Below are 22,592 nucleotides of genomic sequence, written 5' to 3' on the forward strand. Positions count from 1 at the left end.
CCGGTTTTAAGTTCCAGCAGTTTTCACTGTAAAACCGAGTTGGAGCTAGTACCTCCCCATATATATGTATGGAATGGAGTTTGCAACTGAAAAGAATCTTTGTGTCCCCAACAAGCTAGGTGAAGTACGGCTTTCACACACACATATCTCTCATAACTGAGCATGTGGAGAGACGTTCGTTCATTTAGCACAAGGGGAACGGTTTGCAGGAGAAACTTTTACTCTGGTTTCTCAGTCTGTTTCCTAGTGCCGGTTTGAAGTTCCTGCAGTTTTCACTGTAAAACGGAGTTGGAGCTAGTATCTCCCCATATATATGTATGGAGTGGAGTTTGCAACTGAAAAGAAACTTTGTGTTCCCAACAAGCTAGGTGAAGGACGGCTTTCACACACACTTATCTCTCAGAACTGAGCATGTGTAGAGACGTTCGTTCATCTAGCAAAAGGGGAACGGGTTGCAGGAGAAACTTTTACTCTGGTATCTCAGTCTGTTTCCTAGTGCCGGTTTGAAGTTCCTGCAGTTTTCACTGTAAAACCTGGTTGGAGCTTGTACTTCCCCATATATATGTATGGAATGGAGTTTGCAACTGAAAAGAAACTTTGTGTTGCCAACAAGCTAGGTGAAGGACGGCTTTCACACACACTTATCTCTCAGAACTGAGCATGTGGAGAAACGTTCGTTCATCTAGCAGAAAGGGAACGGGTTGCAGGAGAAACTTTTACTCTGGTTTCTCAGTCTGTTTCCTAGTGCCGGTTTGAAGTTCCAGCAGTTTTCACTGTAAAACCGATTTGGAGCTAGTACCTCCCCATATATATGTATGGAGTGGAGTTTGCAACTGAAAAGAAACTTTGTGTTCCCAACAAGCAAGGTGAAGGACGGCTTTCACACACACTTATCTTTCAGAACTGAGCATGTGGAGAAACGTTCGTTCATCTAGCACAAAGGGAACGGGTTGCAGGGGAAACTTTTACTCTGGTTTCTCAGTCTGTTTCCTAGTGCCGGTTTGAAGTTCCAGCAGTTTTCACTGTAAAACCGAGTTGGAGCTAGTACCTCCCCATATATATGTATGGAGTGGAGTTTGCAACTGAAAAGAAACTTTGTGTTCCCAACAAGCTAGGTGAAGGACGGCTTTCACACACACTTATCTCTCAGAACTGAGCATGTGGAGAGACGTTCGTTCATCTAGCACAAAGGGAACGGTTTGCAGGAGAAAATTTTACTCTGGTTTCTCAGTCTGTTTCCTAGTACCGGTTAGAAGTTCCAGCAGTTTTCACTGTAAAACCGAGTTGGAGCTAGTACCTCCCCATATATATGTATGGAGTGGAGTTTGCAACTGAAAAGAATCTTTGTGTTCCCAACAAGCTAGGTGAAGGATGGCTTTCACTCACACTTATCTCTCAGAACTGAGCATGTGGAGAGACGTTCGTTCATCTAGCACAAAGGGAAGGGGTTGCAGGAGAAACTTTTACTCTGGTTTCTCTGTCTGTTTCCTAGTGCCGGTTTGAAGTTCCTGCAGTTTTCACTGTAAAACCGATTTGGAGCTAGTACCTCCCCATATATATGTATGGAGTGGAGTTTGCAACTGAAAAGAAACTTTGTGTTCCCAACAAGCTAGGTGAAGGACGGCTTTCACACACAATTATCTCTCAGAACTGAGCATGTGGAGAGACGTTCGTTCATCTAGCACAAAGGGAACGGGTTGCAGGAGAAACTTTTACTCTGGTTTCTCAGTCTGTTTCCTAGTGCCGGTTTGAAGTTCCTGCAGTTTTCAAAGTAAAACCGATTTGGAGCTAGTACCTCCCCATATATATGTATGGAGTGGAGTTTGCAACTGAAAAGAAACTTTGTGTTCCCAACAAGCTAGGTGAAGGACAGCTTTCACACACACTTATATCTCAGAACTGAGCATGTGGAGAGACGTTCGTTCATCTAGCACAAATGGAACGGGTTGCAGGAGAAACTTTTACTCTGGTTTCTCAGTCTGTTTCCTAGTGCCGGTTTGAAGTTCCTGCCGTTTTCACTGTAAAACCGATTTGTAGCTAGTACCTCCCCATATATATGTATGGAGTGGAGTTTGCAACTGAAAAGAAACTTTGTGTTCCCAACAAGCTAGGTGAAGGACGGCTTTCACACACACTTATCTCTCAGAACTGAGCATGTGGAGAGACGTTCGTTCATCTAGCAGAAAGGGAACGGGTTGCAGGAGAAACTTATACTCTGGTTTCTCAGTCTGTTTCCTAGTGCCGGTTTGAAGTTCCAGCAGTTTTCACTGTAATACCGAGATGGAGCTAGTACCTCCCCATATATATGTATGGAGTGGAGTTTGCAACTGAAAAGAAACTTTGTGTTCCCAACAAGCTAGGTGAAGGATGGCTTTCACACACACTTATCTCTCAGAACTGAGCATGTGGAGAGACGTTCGTTCATCTAGCACAAATGGAAGGGGTTGCAGGAGAAACTTTTACTCTGGTTTCTCAGTCTTTTTCCTAGTGCCGGTTTTAAGTTCCTGCAGTTTTCACTGTAAAACCGATTTGGAGCTAGTACCTCCCCATATATATGTATGGAGTGGAGTTTGCAACTGAAAAGAAACTATGTGTTCCCAACAAGCTAGGTGAAGTACGGCTTTCACACACACTTATCTCTCAGAACTGAGCATGTGGAGAAACGTTCGTTCATATAGCACAAAGGGAACGGGTTGCAGGGGAAACTTTTACTCTGGTTTCTCAGTCTGTTTCCTAGTGCCGGTTTAAAGTTCCAGCAGTTTTCACTGTAAAACGGAGTTGGAGCTAGTACCTCCCCATATATATGTATGGAGTGGAGTTTGCAACTGAAAAGAAACTTTGTGTTCCCAACAAGCTAGGTGAAGGACGGATTTCACACACACTTATCTCTCAGAACTGAGCATGTGGAGAGACGTTCGTTCATCTAGCACAAAGGGAACGGGTTGCAGGAGAAACTTTTACTCTGGTTTCTCAGTCTGTTTCCTAGTGCCGGTTTGAAGTTCCAGCAGTTTTCACTGTAAAAGCGAGTTGGAGCTAGTACCTCCCCATATATATGTATGGAGTGGAGTTTGCAACTAAAAAGAATCTTTGTGTTCCCAACAAGCTAGGTGAAGGACGGCTTTCACACACACTTACCTCTCAGAACTGAGCATGTGGAGAGACGTTCGTTCATCTAGCACAAAGGGAATGGGTTGCAGGAGAAACTTTTACTCTGGTTTCTCAGTCTGTTTCCTAGTGCCGGTTTGAAGTTCCTGCAGTTTTCACTGTAAAACCGATTTGGAGCTAGTACCTCCCCATATATATATATATGGAGTGGAGTTTGCAACTGAAAAGAAACTTTGTGTTCCCAACAAGCTAGGTGAAGGACGGCTTTCACACACACTTATCTCTCAGAACTGAGCATGTGGAGAGACGTTCGTTCATCTAGCACAAAGGGAACGGGTTGCAGGAGAAACTTTTACTCTGGTTTCTCAGTCTGTTTCCTAGTGCCGGTTTGAAGTTCCAGCAGTTTTCACTGTAAAACCGATTTGGAGCTAGTACCTCCCCATATAAATATATGGAGTTCAGTTTGCAACTGAAAAGAAACTTTGTGTTCCCAACAATCTTGTTGAAAGACGGCTTTCACACACACATATCTCTCATAACTGAGCATGTGGAGAGACGTTCGTTCATTTAGCACAAGGGGAACGGTTTGCAGGAGAAACTTTTACTCTGGTTTCTCAGTCTGTTTCCTAGTGCCGGTTTGAAGTTCCTGCAGTTTTCACTGTAAAACGGAGTTGGAGCTAGTATCTCCCCATATATATGTATGGAGTGGAGTTTGCAACTGAAAAGAAACTTTGTGTTCCCAACAAGCTAGGTGAAGGACGGCTTTCACACACACTTATCTCTCAGAACTCAGCATGTGTAGACACGTTCGTTCATCTAGCAAAAGGGGAACGGGTTGCAGGAGAAACTTTTACTCTGGTATCTCAGTCTGTTTCCTAGTGCCGGTTTGAAGTTCCTGCAGTTTTCACTGTAAAACCTGGTTGGAGCTTGTACTTCCCCTTATATATGTATGGAATGGAGTTTGCAACTGAAAAGAAACTTTGTGTTGCCAACAAGCTAGGTGAAGGACGGCTTTCACACACACTTATCTCTCAGAACTGAGCATGTGGAGAAACGTTCGTTCATCTAGCAGAAAGGGAACGGGTTGCAGGAGAAACTTTTACTCTGGTTTCTCAGTCTGTTTCCTAGTGCCGGTTTGAAGTTCCAGCAGTTTTCACTGTAAAACCGATTTGGAGCTAGTACCTCCCCATATATATGTATGGAGTGGAGTTTGCAACTGAAAAGAAACTTTGTGTTCCCAACAAGCAAGGTGAAGGACGGCTTTCACACACACTTATCTTTCAGAACTGAGCATGTGGAGAAACGTTCGTTCATCTAGCACAAAGGGAACGGGTTGCAGGGGAAACTTTTACTCTGGTTTCTCAGTCTGTTTCCTAGTGCCGGTTTGAAGTTCCAGCAGTTTTCACTGTAAAACCGAGTTGGAGCTAGTACCTCCCCATATATATGTATGGAGTGGAGTTTGCAACTGAAAAGAAACTTTGTGTTCCCAACAAGCTAGGTGAAGGACGGCTTTCACACACACTTATCTCTCAGAACTGAGCATGTGGAGAGACGTTCGTTCATCTAGCACAAAGGGAACGGTTTGCAGGAGAAAATTTTACTCTGGTTTCTCAGTCTGTTTCCTAGTACCGGTTAGAAGTTCCAGCAGTTTTCACTGTAAAACCGAGTTGGAGCTAGTACCTCCCCATATATATGTATGGAGTGGAGTTTGCAACTGAAAAGAATCTTTGTGTTCCCAACAAGCTAGGTGAAGGATGGCTTTCACTCACACTTATCTCTCAGAACTGAGCATGTGGAGAGACGTTCGTTCATCTAGCACAAAGGGAAGGGGTTGCAGGAGAAACTTTTACTCTGGTTTCTCTGTCTGTTTCCTAGTGCCGGTTTGAAGTTCCTGCAGTTTTCACTGTAAAACCGATTTGGAGCTAGTACCTCCCCATATATATGTATGGAGTGGAGTTTGCAACTGAAAAGAAACTTTGTGTTCCCAACAAGCTAGGTGAAGGACGGCTTTCACACACAATTATCTCTCAGAACTGAGCATGTGGAGAGACGTTCGTTCATCTAGCACAAAGGGAACGGGTTGCAGGAGAAACTTTTACTCTGGTTTCTCAGTCTGTTTCCTAGTGCCGGTTTGAAGTTCCTGCAGTTTTCAAAGTAAAACCGATTTGGAGCTAGTACCTCCCCATATATATGTATGGAGTGGAGTTTGCAACTGAAAAGAAACTTTGTGTTCCCAACAAGCTAGGTGAAGGACAGCTTTCACACACACTTATATCTCAGAACTGAGCATGTGGAGAGACGTTCGTTCATCTAGCACAAATGGAACGGGTTGCAGGAGAAACTTTTACTCTGGTTTCTCAGTCTGTTTCCTAGTGCCGGTTTGAAGTTCCTGCCGTTTTCACTGTAAAACCGATTTGTAGCTAGTACCTCCCCATATATATGTATGGAGTGGAGTTTGCAACTGAAAAGAAACTTTGTGTTCCCAACAAGCTAGGTGAAGGACGGCTTTCACACACACTTATCTCTCAGAACTGAGCATGTGGAGAGACGTTCGTTCATCTAGCAGAAAGGGAACGGGTTGCAGGAGAAACTTATACTCTGGTTTCTCAGTCTGTTTCCTAGTGCCGGTTTGAAGTTCCAGCAGTTTTCACTGTAATACCGAGATGGAGCTAGTACCTCCCCATATATATGTATGGAGTGGAGTTTGCAACTGAAAAGAAACTTTGTGTTCCCAAAAAGCTAGGTGAAGGACGACTTTCACACACACTTATCTCTCAGAACTGAGCATGTGGAGAGACGTTCGTTCATCTAGCACAAAGGGAACGGGTTGCAGGAGAAACTTTTACTCTGGTTTCTCAGTCTGTTTCCTAGTGCCGGTTTGAAGTTCCAGCAGTTTTCACTGTAAAACCGATTTGGAGCTAGTACCTCCCCATATAAATATATGGAGTTCAGTTTGCAACTGAAAAGAAACTTTGTGTTCCCAACAATCTTGTTGAAAGACGGCTTTCACACACACATATCTCTCATAACTGAGCATGTGGAGAGACGTTCGTTCATTTAGCACAAGGGGAACGGTTTGCAGGAGAAACTTTTACTCTGGTTTCTCAGTCTGTTTCCTAGTGCCGGTTTGAAGTTCCTGCAGTTTTCACTGTAAAACGGAGTTGGAGCTAGTATCTCCCCATATATATGTATGGAGTGGAGTTTGCAACTGAAAAGAAACTTTGTGTTCCCAACAAGCTAGGTGAAGGACGGCTTTCACACACACTTATCTCTCAGAACTGAGCATGTGTAGAGACGTTCGTTCATCTAGCAAAAGGGGAACGGGTTGCAGGAGAAACTTTTACTCTGGTATCTCAGTCTGTTTCCTAGTGCCGGTTTGAAGTTCCTGCAGTTTTCACTGTAAAACCTGGTTGGAGCTTGTACTTCCCCATATATATGTATGGAATGGAGTTTGCAACTGAAAAGAAACTTTGTGTTCCCAACAAGCTAGGTGAAGGACGGCTTTCACACACACTTATCTCTCAGAACTGTGCATGTGGAGAGAATTTCGTTCATCTAGCAGAAAGGGAACGGGTTGCAGGAGAAACTTTTACTCTGGTTTCTCAGTCTGTTTCCTAGTGCCGGTTTGAAGTTCCAGCAGTTTTCACTGTAAAACCGATTTGGAGCTAGTACCTCCCCATATATATGTATGGAGTGGAGTTTGCAACTGAAAAGAAACTTTGTGTTCCCAACAAGCAAGGTGAAGGACGGCTTTCACACACACTTATCTTTCAGAACTGAGCATGTGGAGAAACGTTCGTTCATCTAGCACAAAGGGAACGGGTTGCAGGGGAAACTTTTACTCTGGTTTCTCAGTCTGTTTCCTAGTGCCGGTTTGAAGTTCCAGCAGTTTTCACTGTAAAACCGAGTTGGAGCTAGTACCTCCCCATATATATGTATGGAGTGGAGTTTGCAACTGAAAAGAAACTTTGTGTTCCCAACAAGCTAGGTGAAGGACGGCTTTCACACACACTTATCTCTCAGAACTGAGCATGTGGAGAGACGTTCGTTCATCTAGCACAAAGGGAACGGTTTGCAGGAGAAAATTTTACTCTGGTTTCTCAGTCTGTTTCCTAGTACCGGTTAGAAGTTCCAGCAGTTTTCACTGTAAAACCGAGTTGGAGCTAGTACCTCCCCATATATATGTATGGAGTGGAGTTTGCAACTGAAAAGAATCTTTGTGTTCCCAACAAGCTAGGTGAAGGATGGCTTTCACTCACACTTATCTCTCAGAACTGAGCATGTGGAGAGACGTTCGTTCATCTAGCACAAAGGGAAGGGGTTGCAGGAGAAACTTTTACTCTGGTTTCTCTGTCTGTTTCCTAGTGCCGGTTTGAAGTTCCTGCAGTTTTCACTGTAAAACCGATTTGGAGCTAGTACCTCCCCATATATATGTATGGAGTGGAGTTTGCAACTGAAAAGAAACTTTGTGTTCCCAACAAGCTAGGTGAAGGACGGCTTTCACACACAATTATCTCTCAGAACTGAGCATGTGGAGAGACGTTCGTTCATCTAGCACAAAGGGAACGGGTTGCAGGAGAAACTTTTACTCTGGTTTCTCAGTCTGTTTCCTAGTGCCGGTTTGAAGTTCCTGCAGTTTTCACTGTAAAACCTGGTTGGAGCTAGTACCTCCCCATATATATGTATGGAGTGGAGTTTGCAACTGAAAAGAAACTTTGTGTTCCCAACAAGCTAGGTGAAGGACAGCTTTCACACACACTTATATCTCAGAACTGAGCATGTGGAGAGACGTTCGTTCATCTAGCACAAATGGAACGGGTTGCAGGAGAAACTTTTACTCTGGTTTCTCAGTCTGTTTCCTAGTGCCGGTTTGAAGTTCCTGCCGTTTTCACTGTAAAACCGATTTGTAGCTAGTACCTCCCCATATATATGTATGGAGTGGAGTTTGCAACTGAAAAGAAACTTTGTGTTCCCAACAAGCTAGGTGAAGGACGGCTTTCACACACACTTATCTCTCAGAACTGAGCATGTGGAGAGACGTTCGTTCATCTAGCAGAAAGGGAACGGGTTGCAGGAGAAACTTATACTCTGGTTTCTCAGTCTGTTTCCTAGTGCCGGTTTGAAGTTCCAGCAGTTTTCACTGTAATACCGAGATGGAGCTAGTACCTCCCCATATATATGTATGGAGTGGAGTTTGCAACTGAAAAGAAACTTTGTGTTCCCAACAAGCTAGGTGAAGGATGGCTTTCACACACACTTATCTCTCAGAACTGAGCATGTGGAGAGACGTTCGTTCATCTAGCACAAATGGAAGGGGTTGCAGGAGAAACTTTTACTCTGGTTTCTCAGTCTTTTTCCTAGTGCCGGTTTTAAGTTCCTGCAGTTTTCACTGTAAAACCGATTTGGAGCTAGTACCTCCCCATATATATGTATGGAGTGGAGTTTGCAACTGAAAAGAAACTATGTGTTCCCAACAAGCTAGGTGAAGTACGGCTTTCACACACACTTATCTCTCAGAACTGAGCATGTGGAGAAACGTTCGTTCATATAGCACAAAGGGAACGGGTTGCAGGGGAAACTTTTACTCTGGTTTCTCAGTCTGTTTCCTAGTGCCGGTTTAAAGTTCCAGCAGTTTTCACTGTAAAACGGAGTTGGAGCTAGTACCTCCCCATATATATGTATGGAGTGGAGTTTGCAACTGAAAAGAAACTTTGTGTTCCCAACAAGCTAGGTGAAGGACGGATTTCACACACACTTATCTCTCAGAACTGAGCATGTGGAGAGACGTTCGTTCATCTAGCACAAAGGGAACGGGTTGCAGGAGAAACTTTTACTCTGGTTTCTCAGTCTGTTTCCTAGTGCCGGTTTGAAGTTCCAGCAGTTTTCACTGTAAAAGCGAGTTGGAGCTAGTACCTCCCCATATATATGTATGGAGTGGAGTTTGCAACTAAAAAGAATCTTTGTGTTCCCAACAAGCTAGGTGAAGGACGGCTTTCACACACACTTACCTCTCAGAACTGAGCATGTGGAGAGACGTTCGTTCATCTAGCACAAAGGGAACGGGTTGCAGGAGAAACTTTTACTCTGGTTTCTCAGTCTGTTTCCTAGTGCCGGTTTGAAGTTCCTGCAGTTTTCACTGTAAAACCGATTTGGAGCTAGTACCTCCCCATATATATATATATGGAGTGGAGTTTGCAACTGAAAAGAAACTTTGTGTTCCCAACAAGCTAGGTGAAGGACGGCTTTCACACACACTTATCTCTCAGAACTGAGCATGTGGAGAGACGTTCGTTCATCTAGCACAAAGGGAACGGGTTGCAGGAGAAACTTTTACTCTGGTTTCTCAGTCTGTTTCCTAGTGCCGGTTTGAAGTTCCAGCAGTTTTCACTGTAAAACCGATTTGGAGCTAGTACCTCCCCATATAAATATATGGAGTTCAGTTTGCAACTGAAAAGAAACTTTGTGTTCCCAACAATCTTGTTGAAAGACGGCTTTCACACACACATATCTCTCAGAACTGAGCATGTGGAGAGACGTTCGTTCATCTAGCACAAAAGGAACGGGTTGCGGGAGAAACTTTTACTCTGGTTTCTCAGTCTGTTTCCTAGTGCCGGTTTGAAGTTCCTGCAGTTTTCACTGTAAAAACGATTTGGAGCTAGTACCTCCCCATATATATGTATGGAGTGGAGTTTGCAACTGAAAAGAAACTTTGTGTTCCCAACAAGCTAGGTGAAGGACAGCTTTCACACACACTTATCTCTCAGATCTGAGCATGTGGAGAGACGTTCGTTCATCTAGCACAAAGGGAACGGGTTGCAGGAGAAACTTTTACTCTGGTTTCTCAGTCTGTTTCCTAGTGCCGGTTTGAAGTTCCTGCAGTTTTCACTGTAAAACCGATTTGGAGCTAGTACCTCCCCATATATATGTATGGAGTTCAGTTTGCAACTGAAAAGAAACTTTGTGTTCCCAACAATCTAGTTGAAAGACGGCTTTCACACACACATATCTCTCAGAACTGAGCATGTGGAGAGACGTTCGTTCATCTAGCACAAAAGGAACGGGTTGCAGGAGAACCTTTTACTCTGGTTTCTCAGTCTGTTTCCTAGTGCCGGTTTGAAATTCCTGCAGTTTTCACTGTAAAACGGAGTTGGAGCTAGTACCTCCCCATATATATGTATGGAGTGTAGTTTGCAACTGAAAAGAAACTTTGTGTTCCCAACAAGCTAGGTGAAGGACGGCTTTCACACACACTTATCTCTCAGAACTGAGCACGTGGAGAGACGTTCGTTCATCTAGCACAAGGGGAACGGGTTGCAGGAGAAACTTTTACTCTGGTATCTCAGTCTGTTTCCTAGTGCCGGTTTGAAGTTCCTGCAGTTTTCACTGTAAAACCTGGTTGGAGCTTGTACCTCCCCATATATTTGTATGGAGTGGAGTTTGCAACTGAAAAGAAACTTTGTGTTCCCAACAAGGTAGGTGAAAGACGGCTTTCACACACACTTATCTCTCAGAACTCAGCATGTGGAGAGACATTCTTTCATCTAGCACAATGGGAACGGGTTGCAGGAGAAACTTTTACTCTGGTATCTCAGTCTGTTTCCTAGTGCCGGTTTGAAGTTCCTGCAGTTTTCACTGTAAAACCTGGTTGGAGCTTGTACCTCCCCATATATATGTACGGAGTGGAGTTTGCAACTGAAAAGAAACTTTGTGTTCCCAACAAGCTAGGTGAAGTACGGCTTTCACACACACTTATCTCTCAGAACTGAGCATGTGGAGAGACGTTCGTTCATCTAGCAGAAAGGGAACGGGTTGCAGGAGAAACTTTTACTCTGGTTTCTCAGTCTGTTTCCTAGTGCCGGTTTGAAGTTCCAGCAGTTTTCACTGTAAAACCGAGTTGGAGCTAGTACCTCCCCATATATATGTATGGAGTGGAGTTTGCAACTGAAAAGAAACTTTGTGTTCCCAACAAGCTAGGTGAAGGACGGCTTTCACACACACTTATCTCTCAGAACTGAGCATGTGGAGAAACGTTCGTTCATCTACCACAAAGGGAACGGGTTGCAGGGGAAACTTTTACTCTGGTTTCTCAGTCTGTTTCCCAGTGCCGGTTTGAAGTTCCAGCAGTTTTCACTGTAAAACCGAGATGGAGCTAGTACCTCCCCATATATATGTATGGAGTGGAGTTTGCAACTGAAAAGAAACTTTGTGTTCCCAACAAGCTAGGTGAAGGATGGCTTTCACTCACACTTATCTCTCAGAACTGAGCATGTGGAGAGACGTTCTTTCATCTAGCACAAAGGGAACGGGTTGCAGGGGAAACTTTTTCTCTGGTTTCTCAGTCTGTTTCCTAGTGCCGGTTTGAAGTTCCAGCTGTTTTCACTGTAAAACCGATTTGGAGCTAGTACCTCCCCATATATATATATGGAGTTCAGTTTGCAACTGAAAAGAAACTTTGTGTTCCCAACAATCTACTTGAAATCGGCTTTAACACACACATATCTCTCAGAACTGAGCATGTGGAGAGACGTTCGTTCATCTAGCACAAAAGGAACGGGTTACAGGAGAAACTTTTACTCTGGTTTCTCAGTCTGTTTCCTAGTGCCGGTTTGAAGTTCCTGCAGTTTTCACTGTAAAACCGAGTTGGAGCTTGTACCTCCCCATATATATGTACGGAGTGGAGTTTGCAACTGAAAAGAAACTTTGTGTTCCCAACAAGCTAGGTGAAGGACGGCTTTCACACACACTTATCTCTCAGAACTGAGCATGTGGAGAGACGTTCGTTCATCTAGCACAAGGGGAACGGATTGCAGGAGAAACTTTTACTCTGGTATCTCAGTCTGTTTCCTAGTGCCGGTTTGAAGTTCCTGCAGTTTTCACTGTAAAACCCTGTTGGAGCTTGTACTTCCCCATATATAAGTATGGAGTGGAGTTTGCAACTGAAAAGAAACTTTGTGTTCCCAACAAGCTAGGTGAAGGACGGCTTTCACACACAATTATCTCTCAGAACTGAGCATGTGGAGAGACGTTCGTTCATCTAGCACAAAGGGAACGGGTTGCAGGAGAAACATTAACTCTGGTTTCTCAGTCTGTTTCCTAGTGCCGGTTTGAAGTTCCAGCACTTTTCACTGTAAAACCGAGTTGGAGCTAGTACCTCCCCATATATATGTATGGAGTGGAGTTTACAAATGAAAAGAAACTTTATGTTCCCAAAAAGCTAGGTGAAGGGCGACTTTCACACACACACATATCTCAGAACAGAGCATGTGGAGAGACGTTCGTTCATCTAGCACAAAGGGAACGGGTTGCAGGAGAAACTTTTACTCTGGTTTCTCAGTCTTTTTCCTAGTGCCGGTTTGAAGTTCCTGCAGTTTTCACTGTAAAACCTGGTTGGAGCTTGTACCTCCCCATATATATGTATGGAGTGGAGTTTGCAACTGAAAAGAGACTTTGTGTTCCCAACAAGTTAGGTGAAGGAAGGCTTTCACACACAATTATCTCTCAGAATTGAGCATGTGGAGAGACGTTCGTTCATTTAGCAGAAAGGGAACGGTTTGCAGGAGAAACTTATACTCTGGTTTCTCAGTCTGTTTCCTAGTGCCGGTTTGAAGTTCCAGCAGTTTTCACTGTAAAACCGAGTTGGAGCTAGTACCTCCCCATATATATGTATGGAGTGGAGTTTGCAACTGAAAAGAAACTTTGTGTTCCCAACAAGCTAGGTGAAGGACGGCTTTCACACATACTTATCTCTCAGAACTGAGCATGTGGAGAGACGTTCGATCATCTAGCAAAAAGGGAACGGGTTGCAGGAGAAACTTTTACTCTGGTTTCTCAGTCTGTTTCGTAGTGCAGGTATTAAGTTCCTGCATTTTTCACTGTAAAACCGATTTGGAGCTAGTACCTCCCCATATATATGTATGGAGTGGAGTTTGCAACTGAAAAGAAACTTTGTGTTCCCAACAAGCTAGGTGAAGGACGGCTTTAACAGACACTTATCTCTCAGAACTGAGCATGTGGAGAGACGTTCGTTCATCTAGCACAAAGGGAACGGGTTGCAGGAGAAATTTTACTCTGGTTTCTCAGTCTGTTTCCTAGTGCCGGTTTGAAGTTCCAGCAGTTTTCACTGTAAAACCGAGTTGGAGCTAGTACCTCCCCATATATATGTATGGAGTGTAGTTTGCAACTGAAAAGAAACTTTGTGTTCCCAACAAGCTAGGTGAAGGACGGCTTTCACACACACTTATCTCTCAGAACTGAGCATGTGGAGAGACGTTCGTTCATCTAGCACAAGGGGAACGGGTTGCAGTAGAAACTTTTACTCTGGTATCTCAGTCTGTTTCCTAGTGCCGGTTTGAAGTTCCTGCAGTTTTCACTGTAAAACCTGGTTGGAGCTTGTACCTCCCCATATATTTGTATGGAGTGGAGTTTGCAACTGAAAAGAAACTTTGTGTTCCCAACAAGCTAGGTGAAGGACGGCTTTCACACACACTTATCTCTCAGAACTCAGCATGTGGAGAGACATTCTTTCATCTAGCACAATGGGAACGGGTTGCAGGAGAAACTTTTACTCTGGTATCTCAGTCTGTTTCCTAGTGCCGGTTTGAAGTTCCTGCAGTTTTCACTGTAAAACCTGGTTGGAGCTTGTACCTCACCATATATATGTATGGAGTGGAGTTTGCAACTGAAAAGAAACTTTGTGTTCCCAACAAGCTAGGTGAAGTACGGCTTTCACACACACTTATCTCTCAGAACTGAGCATGTGGAGAGACGTTCGTTCATCTAGCAGAAAGGGAACGGGTTGCAGGAGAAACTTTTACTCTGGTTTCTCAGTCTGTTTCCTAGTGCCTGTTTGAAGTTCCAGCAGTTTTCACTGTAAAACCGAGTTGGAGCTAGTACCTCCCCATATATATGTATGGAGTGGAGTTTGCAACTGAAAAGAAACTTTGTGTTCCCAACAAGCTGGTGAAGGACGGCTTTCACACACACTTATCTCTCAGAACTGAGCATGTGGAGAAACGTTCGTTCATCTACCACAAAGGGAACGGGTTGCAGGGGAAACTTTTACTCTGGTTTCTCAGTCTGTTTCCTAGTGCCGGTTTGAAGTTCCAGCAGTTTTCACTGTAAAACCGAGTTGGAGCTAGTACCTCCCCATATATATGTATGGAGTGGAGTTTGCAACTGAAAAGAAACTTTGTGTTCCCAACAAGCTAGGTGAAGAATGGCTTTCACTCACACTTAACTCTCAGAACTGAGCATGTGGAGAGACGTTCGTTCATCTAGCACAAAGGGAAGGGGTTGCAGGGGAAACTTTTACTCTGGTTTCTCAGTCTGTTTCCTAGTGCCGGTTTGAAGTTCCTGCCGTTTTCACTGTAAAACCGATTTGTAGCTAGTACCTCCCCATATATATGTATGGAGTGGAGTTTGCAACTGAAAAGAAACTTTGTGTTCCCAACAAGCTAGGTGAAGTACGGCTTTCACACACACTTATCTCTCAGAACTGAGCATGTGGAGAGACGTTCGTTCATCTAGCACAAACTGAACGGGTTGCAGGAGAAACTTTTTCTCTGGTTTCTCAGTCTGTTTCCTAGTGCCGGTTTGAAGTTCCAGCTGTTTTCACTGTAAAACCGATTTGGAGTTAGTACCTCCCCATATATATATATGGAGTTCAGTTTGCAACTGAAAAGAAACTTTGTGTTCCCAACAATCTTGTTGAAAACGGCTTTAACACACACATATCTCTCAGAACTGAGCATGTGGAGAGACGTTCGTTCATCTAGCACAAAAGGAACGGGTTACAGGAGAAACTTTTACTCTGGTTTCTCAGTCTGTTTCCTAGTGCCGGTTTGAAGTTCCTGCAGTTTTCACTGTAAAACCGAGTTGGAGTTTGTACCTCCCCATATATATGTATGGAGTGGAGTTTGCAACTGAAAAGAAACTTTGTGTTCCCAACAAGCTAGGTGAAGGACGGCTTTCACACACACTTATCTCTCAGAACTGAGCATGTGGAGAGACGTTCGTTCATCTAGCACAAGGGGAACGGATTGCAGGAGAAACTTTTACTCTGGTATCTCAGTCTGTTTCCTAGTGCCGGTTTGAAGTTCCTGCAGTTTTCACTGTAAAACCCTGTTGGAGCTTGTACTTCCCCATATATAAGTATGGAGTGGAGTTTGCAACTGAAAAGAAACTTTGTGTTCCCAACAAGCTAGGTGAAGGACGGCTTTCACACACAATTATCTCTCAGAACTGAGCATGTGGAGAGACGTTCGTTCATCTAGCACAAAGGGAACGGGTTGCAGGAGAAACATTAACTCTGGTTTCTCAGTCTGTTTCCTAGTGCCGGTTTGAAGTTCCAGGAGTTTTCACTGTAAAACCGAGTTGGAGCTAGTACCTCCCCATATATATGTATGGAGTGGAGTTTACAAATGAAAAGAAACTTTATGTTCCCAAAAAGCTAGGTGAAGGACGGCTTTCACACACACACATATCTCAGAACTGAGCATGTGGAGAGACGTTCGTTCATCTAGCACAAAGGGAACAGGTTGCAGGAGAAACTTTTACTCTGGTTTCTCAGTCTGTTTAATAGTGCCGGTTTGAAGTTCCTGCAGTTTTCACTGTAAAACCTGGTTGGAGCTTGTACCTCCCCATATATATGTATGGAGTGGAGTTTGCAACTGAAAAGAGACTTTGTGTTCCCAACAAGTTAGGTGAAGGACGGCTTTCACACACAATTATCTCTCAGAACTGAGCATGTGGAGAGACTTTCGTTCATTTAGCAGAAAGGGAACGGTTTGCAGGAGAAACTTATACTCTGGTTTCTCAGTCTGTTTCCTAGTGCCGGTTTGAAGTTCCAGCAGTTTTCACTGTAAAACCGAGTTGGAGCTAGTACCTCCCCATATATATGTATGGAGTGGAGTTTGCAACTGAAAAGAAACTTTGTGTTCCCAACAAGCTAGGTGAAGGACGGCTTTCACACACAATTATCTCTCAGAACTGAGCATGTGGAGAGACGTTCGTTCATCTAGCACAAAGGGAACGGGTTGCAGGAGAAACATTAACTCTGGTTTCTCAGTCTGTTTCCTAGTGCCGGTTTGAAGTTCCAGGAGTTTTCACTGTAAAACCGAGTTGGAGCTAGTACCTCCCCATATATATGTATGGAGTGGAGTTTACAAATGAAAAGAAACTTTATGTTCCCAAAAAGCTAGGTGAAGGACGGCTTTCACACACACACATTTCTCAGAACTGAGCATGTGGAGAGACGTTCGTTCATCTAGCACAAAGGGAACAGGTTGCAGGAGAAACTTTTACTCTGGTTTCTCAGTCTGTTTCCTAGTGCCGGTTTGAAGTTCCTGCAGTTTTCACTGTAAAACCTGGTTGGAGCTTGTACCTCCCCATATATATGTATGGAGTGGAGTTTGCAACTGAAAAGAGACTTTGTGTTCCCAACAAGTTAGGTGAAGGACGGCTTTCACACACAATTATCTCTCAGAACTGAGCATGTGGAGAGACGTTCGTTCATTTAGCAGAAAGGGAACGGTTTGCAGGAGAAACTTATACTCTGGTTTCTCAGTCTGTTTCCTAGTGCCGGTTTGAAGTTCCAGCAGTTTTCACTGTAAAACCGAGTTGGATCTAGTACCTCCCCATATATATGTATGGAGTGGAGTTTGCAACTGAAAAGAAACTTTGTGTTCCCAACAAGCTAGGTGAAGGACGGCTTTCACACACACTTATCTCTCAGAACTGAGCATGTGGAGAGACGTTCGTTCATCTAGCACAAAGGGAACGGGTTGCAGGAGAAACTTAGTCTGGTTTCTCAGTCTGTTTCGTAGTGCAGGTATTAAGTTCCTGCATTTTTCACTGTAAAACCGAGTTGGAGCTAGTACCTCCCCATATATATGTATGGAGTGGAGTTTGCAACTGAAAAGAAACTTTGTGTTCCCAACAAGCTAGGTGAAGGATGGCTTTCACTCACACTTAACTCTCAGAACTGAGCATGTGGAGAGACGTTCGTTCATCTAGCACAAAGGGAAGGGGTTGCAGGGGAAACTTTTACTCTGGTTTCTCAGTCTGTTTCCTAGTGCCGGTTTGAAGTTCCTGCCTTTTTCACTGTAAAACCGATTTGTAGCTAGTACCTCCCCATATATATGTATGGAGTGGAGTTTGCAACTGAAAAGAAACTTTGTGTTCCCAACAAGCTAGGTGAAGTACGGCTTTCACACACACTTATCTCTCAGAACTGAGCATGTGGAGAGACGTTCGTTCATCTAGCACAAAGGGAACGGGTTGCAGGAGAAACTTTTTCTCTGGTTTCTCAGTCTGTTTCCTAGTGCCGGTTTGAAGTTCCAGCTGTTTTCACTGTAAAACCGATTTGGAGCTAGTACATCCCCATATATATATATGGAGTTCAGTTTGCAACTGAAAAGAAACTTTGTGTTCCCAACAATCTAGTTGAAAACGGCTTTAACACACACATATCTCTCAGAACTGAGCATGTGGAGAGACGTTCGTTCATCTAGCACAAAAGGAACGGGTTACAGGAGAAACTTTTACTCTGGTTTCTCAGTCTGTTTCCTAGTGCCGGTTTGAAGTTCCTGCAGTTTTCACTGTAAAACCGAGTTGGAGTTTGTACCTCCCCATATATATGTATGGAGTGGAGTTTGCAACTGAAAAGAAACTTTGTGTTCCCAACAAGCTAGGTGAAGGACGGCTTTCACACACACTTATCTCTCAGAACTGAGCATGTGGAGAGACGTTCGTTCATCTAGCACAAGGGGAACGGATTGCAGGAGAAACTTTTACTCTGGTATCTCAGTCTGTTTCCTAGTGCCGGTTTGAAGTTCCTGCAGTTTTCACTGTAAAACCCTGTTGGAGCTTGTACTTCCCCATATATAAGTATGGAGTGGAGTTTGCAACTGAAAAGAAACTTTGTGTTCCCAACAAGCTAGGTGAAGGACGGCTTTCACACACAATTATCTCTCAGAACTGAGCATGTGGAGAGACGTTCGTTCATCTAGCACAAAGGGAACGGGTTGCAGGAGAAACATTAACTCTGGTTTCTCAGTCTGTTTCCTAGTGCCGGTTTGAAGTTCCAGCAGTTTTCACAGTAAAACCGAGTTGGAGCTAGTACCTCCCCATATATATGTATGGAGTGGAGTTTACAAATGAAAAGAAACTTTATGTTCCCAAAAAGCTAGGTGAAGGACGGCTTTCACACACACACATTTCTCAGAACTGAGCATGTGGAGAGACGTTCGTTCATCTAGCACAAATGGAACAGGTTGCAGGAGAAAATTTTACTCTGGTTTCTCAGTCTGTTTCCTAGTGCCGGTTTGAAGTTCCTGCAGTTTTCACTGTAAAACCTGGTTGGAGCTTGTACCTCCCCATATATATGTATGGAGTGGAGTTTGCAACTGAAAAGAGACTTTGTGTTCCCAACAAGTTAGGTGAAGGACGGCTTTCACACACAATTATCTCTCAGAACTGAGCATGTGGAGAGACGTTCGTTCATTTAGCAGAAAGGGAACGGTTTGCAGGAGAAACTTATACTCTGGTTTCTCAGTCTGTTTCCTAGTGCCGGTTTGAAGTTCCAGCAGTTTTCACTGTAAAACCGAGTTGGAGCTAGTACCTCCCCATATATATGTATGGAGTGGAGTTTGCAACTGAAAAGAAACTTTGTGTTCCCAACAAGCTAGGTGAAGGACGGCTTTCACACACACTTATCTCTCAGAACTGAGCATGTGGAGAGACGTTCGTTCATCTAGCACAAAGGGAACGGGTTGCAGGAGAAACTTTTACTCTGGTTTCTCAGTCTGTTTCGTAGTGCAGGTATTAAGTTCCTGCATTTTTCACTGTAAAACCGATTTGGAGCTAGTACCTACCCATATATATGTATGGAGTGGAGTTTGCAACTGAAAAGAAAATTTGTGTTCCCAACAAGCTAGGTGAAGGACGGCTTTAACAGACACTTATCTCTCAGAACTGAGCATGTGGAGAGACGTTCGTTCATCTAGCACAAAGGGAACGGGTTGCAGGAGAAATTTTACTCTGGTTTCTCAGTCTGTTTCCTAGTGCCGGTTTGAAGTTCCAGCAGTTTTCACTGTAAAACCGAGTTGGAGCTAGTACCTCCCCATATATATGTATGGAGTGGAGTTTGCAACTGAAAAGAAACTTTGTGTTCCCAACAAGCTAGGTGAAGGACGGCTTTCACACACACTTTTCTCTCAGAAATGAGCATGTGGAGAGACGTTCGTTCATCTAGCACAAAGGGAACGGGTTGCAGGAAAAACTTTTACTCTGGTTTCTCAGTCTGTTTCTTAGTGCCGGTTTTAAGTTCCTGCAGTTTTCTCTGTAAAACCGATTTGGAGCTAGTACCTCCCCATATATATGTATGGAGTGGAGTTTGCAACTGAAAAGAAACTTTGTGTTCCCAACAAGCTAGGTGAAGGACGGATTTCACACACACTTATCTCTCAGAACTGAGCATGTGGAGAGACGTTCGTTCATCTAGCACAAAGGGAACGGGTTGCAGGGGAAACTTTTACTCTGGTTTCTCAGTCTTTTTCCTAGTGCCGGTTTGAAGTTCCAGCAGTTTTTACTGTAAAACCAAGTTGGAGCTAGTACCTCCCCATATATATGTATGGAATGGAGTTTACAAATGAAAAGAAACTTTATGTTCCCAAAAAGCTAGGTGAAGGACGGCTTTCACACACACACATCTCTCAGAACTGAGCATGTGGAGAGACGTTCGTTCATCTAGCACAAAAGGAACAGGTTGCAGGACAAACTTTTACTCTGGTTTCTCAGTCTGTTTCCTAGTGCCGGTTTGAAGTTCCTGCAGTTTTCACTGTAAAACCTGGGTGGAGCTTGTACCTCCCCATATATATGTATGGAGTGGAGTTTGCAACTGAAAAGAAACTTTGTGTTCGCAACAAGTTAGTTGAAGGACGGCTTTCACACACAGTTATCTCTCAGAACTGAGCATGTGGAGAGACGTTCGTTCATCTAGCAGAAAGGGAACGGGTTGCAGGAGAAACTTATACTCTGGTTTCTCAGTCTGTTTCCTAGTGCCGGTTTGAAGTTCCAGCAGTTTTCACTGTAAAACCGAGTTGGAGCTAGTACCTCCCCATATATATGTATGGAGTGGAGTTTGCAACTGAAAAGAAACTTTGTGTTCCCAACAAGCTAGGTGAAGGATGGCTTTCACACACACTTATCTCTCAGAACTGAGCATGTGGAGAGACGTTCGTTCATCTAGCACAAAGGGAAGGGGTTGCCGGAGAAACTTTTTCTCTGGTTTCTCAGTCTGTTTCCTAGTGCCGGTTTTAAGTTCCTGCAGTTTTCACTGTAAAACCGATTTGGAGCTAGTACCTCCCCATATATATGTATGGAGTGGAGTTTGCAACTGAAAAGAAACTTTGTGTTCCCAACAAGCTAGGTGAAGTACGGCTTTCACACACACTTATCTCTCAGAACTGAGCATGTGGAGAAACGTTCGTTCATCAAGCACAAAGGGAACGGGTTGCAGGGGAAACTTTTACTCTGGTTTCTCAGTCTGTTTCCTAGTGCCGGTTTGAAGTTCCTGCAGTTTTCACTGTAAAACCGAGTTGGAGCTAGTACCTCCCCATATATATGTATGGAGTGGAGTTTGCAACTGAAAAGAAACTTTGTGTTCCCAACAAGCTAGGTGAAGGACGGATTTCACACACACTTACCTCTCAGAACTGAGCATGTGGAGAGACGTTCGTTCATCTAGCACAAAGGGAACGGGTTGCAGGGGAAACTATTACTCTGGTTTCTCAGTCTGTTTCCTAGTGCCGGTTTTAAGTTCCTGCAGTTTTCACTGTAAAACCGATTTGGAGCTAGTACCTCCCCATATATATGTATGGAGTGGAGTTTGCAACTGAAAAGAAACTTTGTGTTCCCAACAAGCTAGGTGAAGGACAGCTTTCACACAAACTTATCTCTCAGAACTGAGCATGTGGAGAGACTTTCGTTCATCTAGCACAAAGGGAACGGGTTGCAGGAGAAACTTTTACTCTCGTTTCTCAGTCTGTTTCCTAGTGCCGGTTTGAAGTTCCTGCAGTTTTCACTGTAAAACCGATTTGGAGCTAGTACCTCCCCATATATATATATGGAGTGGAGTTTGCAACTGAATAGAAACTTTGTGTTCCCAACAAGCTAGGTGAAGGACGGCTTTCACACACACTTATCTCTCAGAACTGAGCATGTGGAGAGACGTTCGTTCATCTAGCACAAAGGGAACGGGTTGCAGGAGAAACTTTTACTCTGGTTTCTCAGTCTGTTTATTAGTGCCGGTTTGAAGATCCAGCAGTTTTCACTGTAAAACCGATTTGGAGCTAGTACCTCCCCATATATATATATATGGAGTTCAGTTTGCAACTGAAAAGAAACTATGTGTTCCCAACAATCTAGTTGAAAGACGGCTTTCACACACACATATCCCTCAGAACTGAGCATGTGGAGAGACGTTCGTTCATCTAGCACAAAAGGAACGGGTTGCAGTGGAAACTTTTACTCTGGTTTCTCAGTCTGTTTCCTAGTGCCGGTTTGAAGTTCCTGCAGTTTTCAGTGTAAAACGGAGTTGGAGCTAGTACCTCCCCATATATATGTATGGAGTGGAGTTTGCAACTGAAAAGAAACTTTGTGTTCCCAACAAGCTCGGTGAAGGACGGCTTTCACACACACTTATCTCTCAGAACTGAGCATGTGGAGAGACGTTCGTTCATCTAGCACAAGGGGAACGGGTTGCAGGAGAAACTTTTACTCTGGTATCTCAGTCTGTTTCCTAGTGCCGGTTTGAAGTTCCTGCAGTTTTCACTGTAAAACCTGGTTGGAGCTTGTACCTCCCCATATATATGTATGGAGTGGAGTTTGCAACTGAAAAGAAACTTTGTGTTCCCAACAAGCTAGGTGAAGGACGGCTTTCACACACACTTATCTCTCAGAACTGAGCATGTGGAGAGACTTTCGTTCATCTAGCACAAGGGGAACGGGTTGCAGGAGAAACTTTTACTCTGGTTTCTCAGTCTGTTTCCTAGTGCCGGTTTGAAGTTCCTGCAGTTTTCACTGTAAAACCTGGTTGGAGCTTGTACCTCCCCATATATATGTATGGAGTGGAGTTTGCAACTGAAAAGAAACTTTGTGTTCCCAACAAGCTAGGTGAAGGACGGCTTTCACAGACACTTATCTCTCAGAACTGAGCATGTGGAGAAACATTCGTTCATCTAGCAGAAAGGGAACGGATTGCAGGAGAAACTTTTACTCTGGTTTCTCAGTCTGTTTCCTAGTGCCGGTTTGAAGTTCCAGCAGTTTTCACTGTAAAACCGATTTGGAGCTAGTACCTCCCCATATATATATATATGGAGTTCAGTTTGCAACTGAAAAGAAACTATGTGTTCCCAACAATCTAGTTGAAAGACGGCTTTCACACACACATATCCCTCAGAACTGAGCATGTGGAGAGACGTTCGTTC

Source organism: Camelus dromedarius, unplaced genomic scaffold (genome assembly GCF_036321535.1).
Source record: "Camelus dromedarius isolate mCamDro1 unplaced genomic scaffold, mCamDro1.pat HAP1_SCAFFOLD_200, whole genome shotgun sequence".
Classification (NCBI taxonomy): Eukaryota; Metazoa; Chordata; class Mammalia; order Artiodactyla; family Camelidae; genus Camelus; species Camelus dromedarius.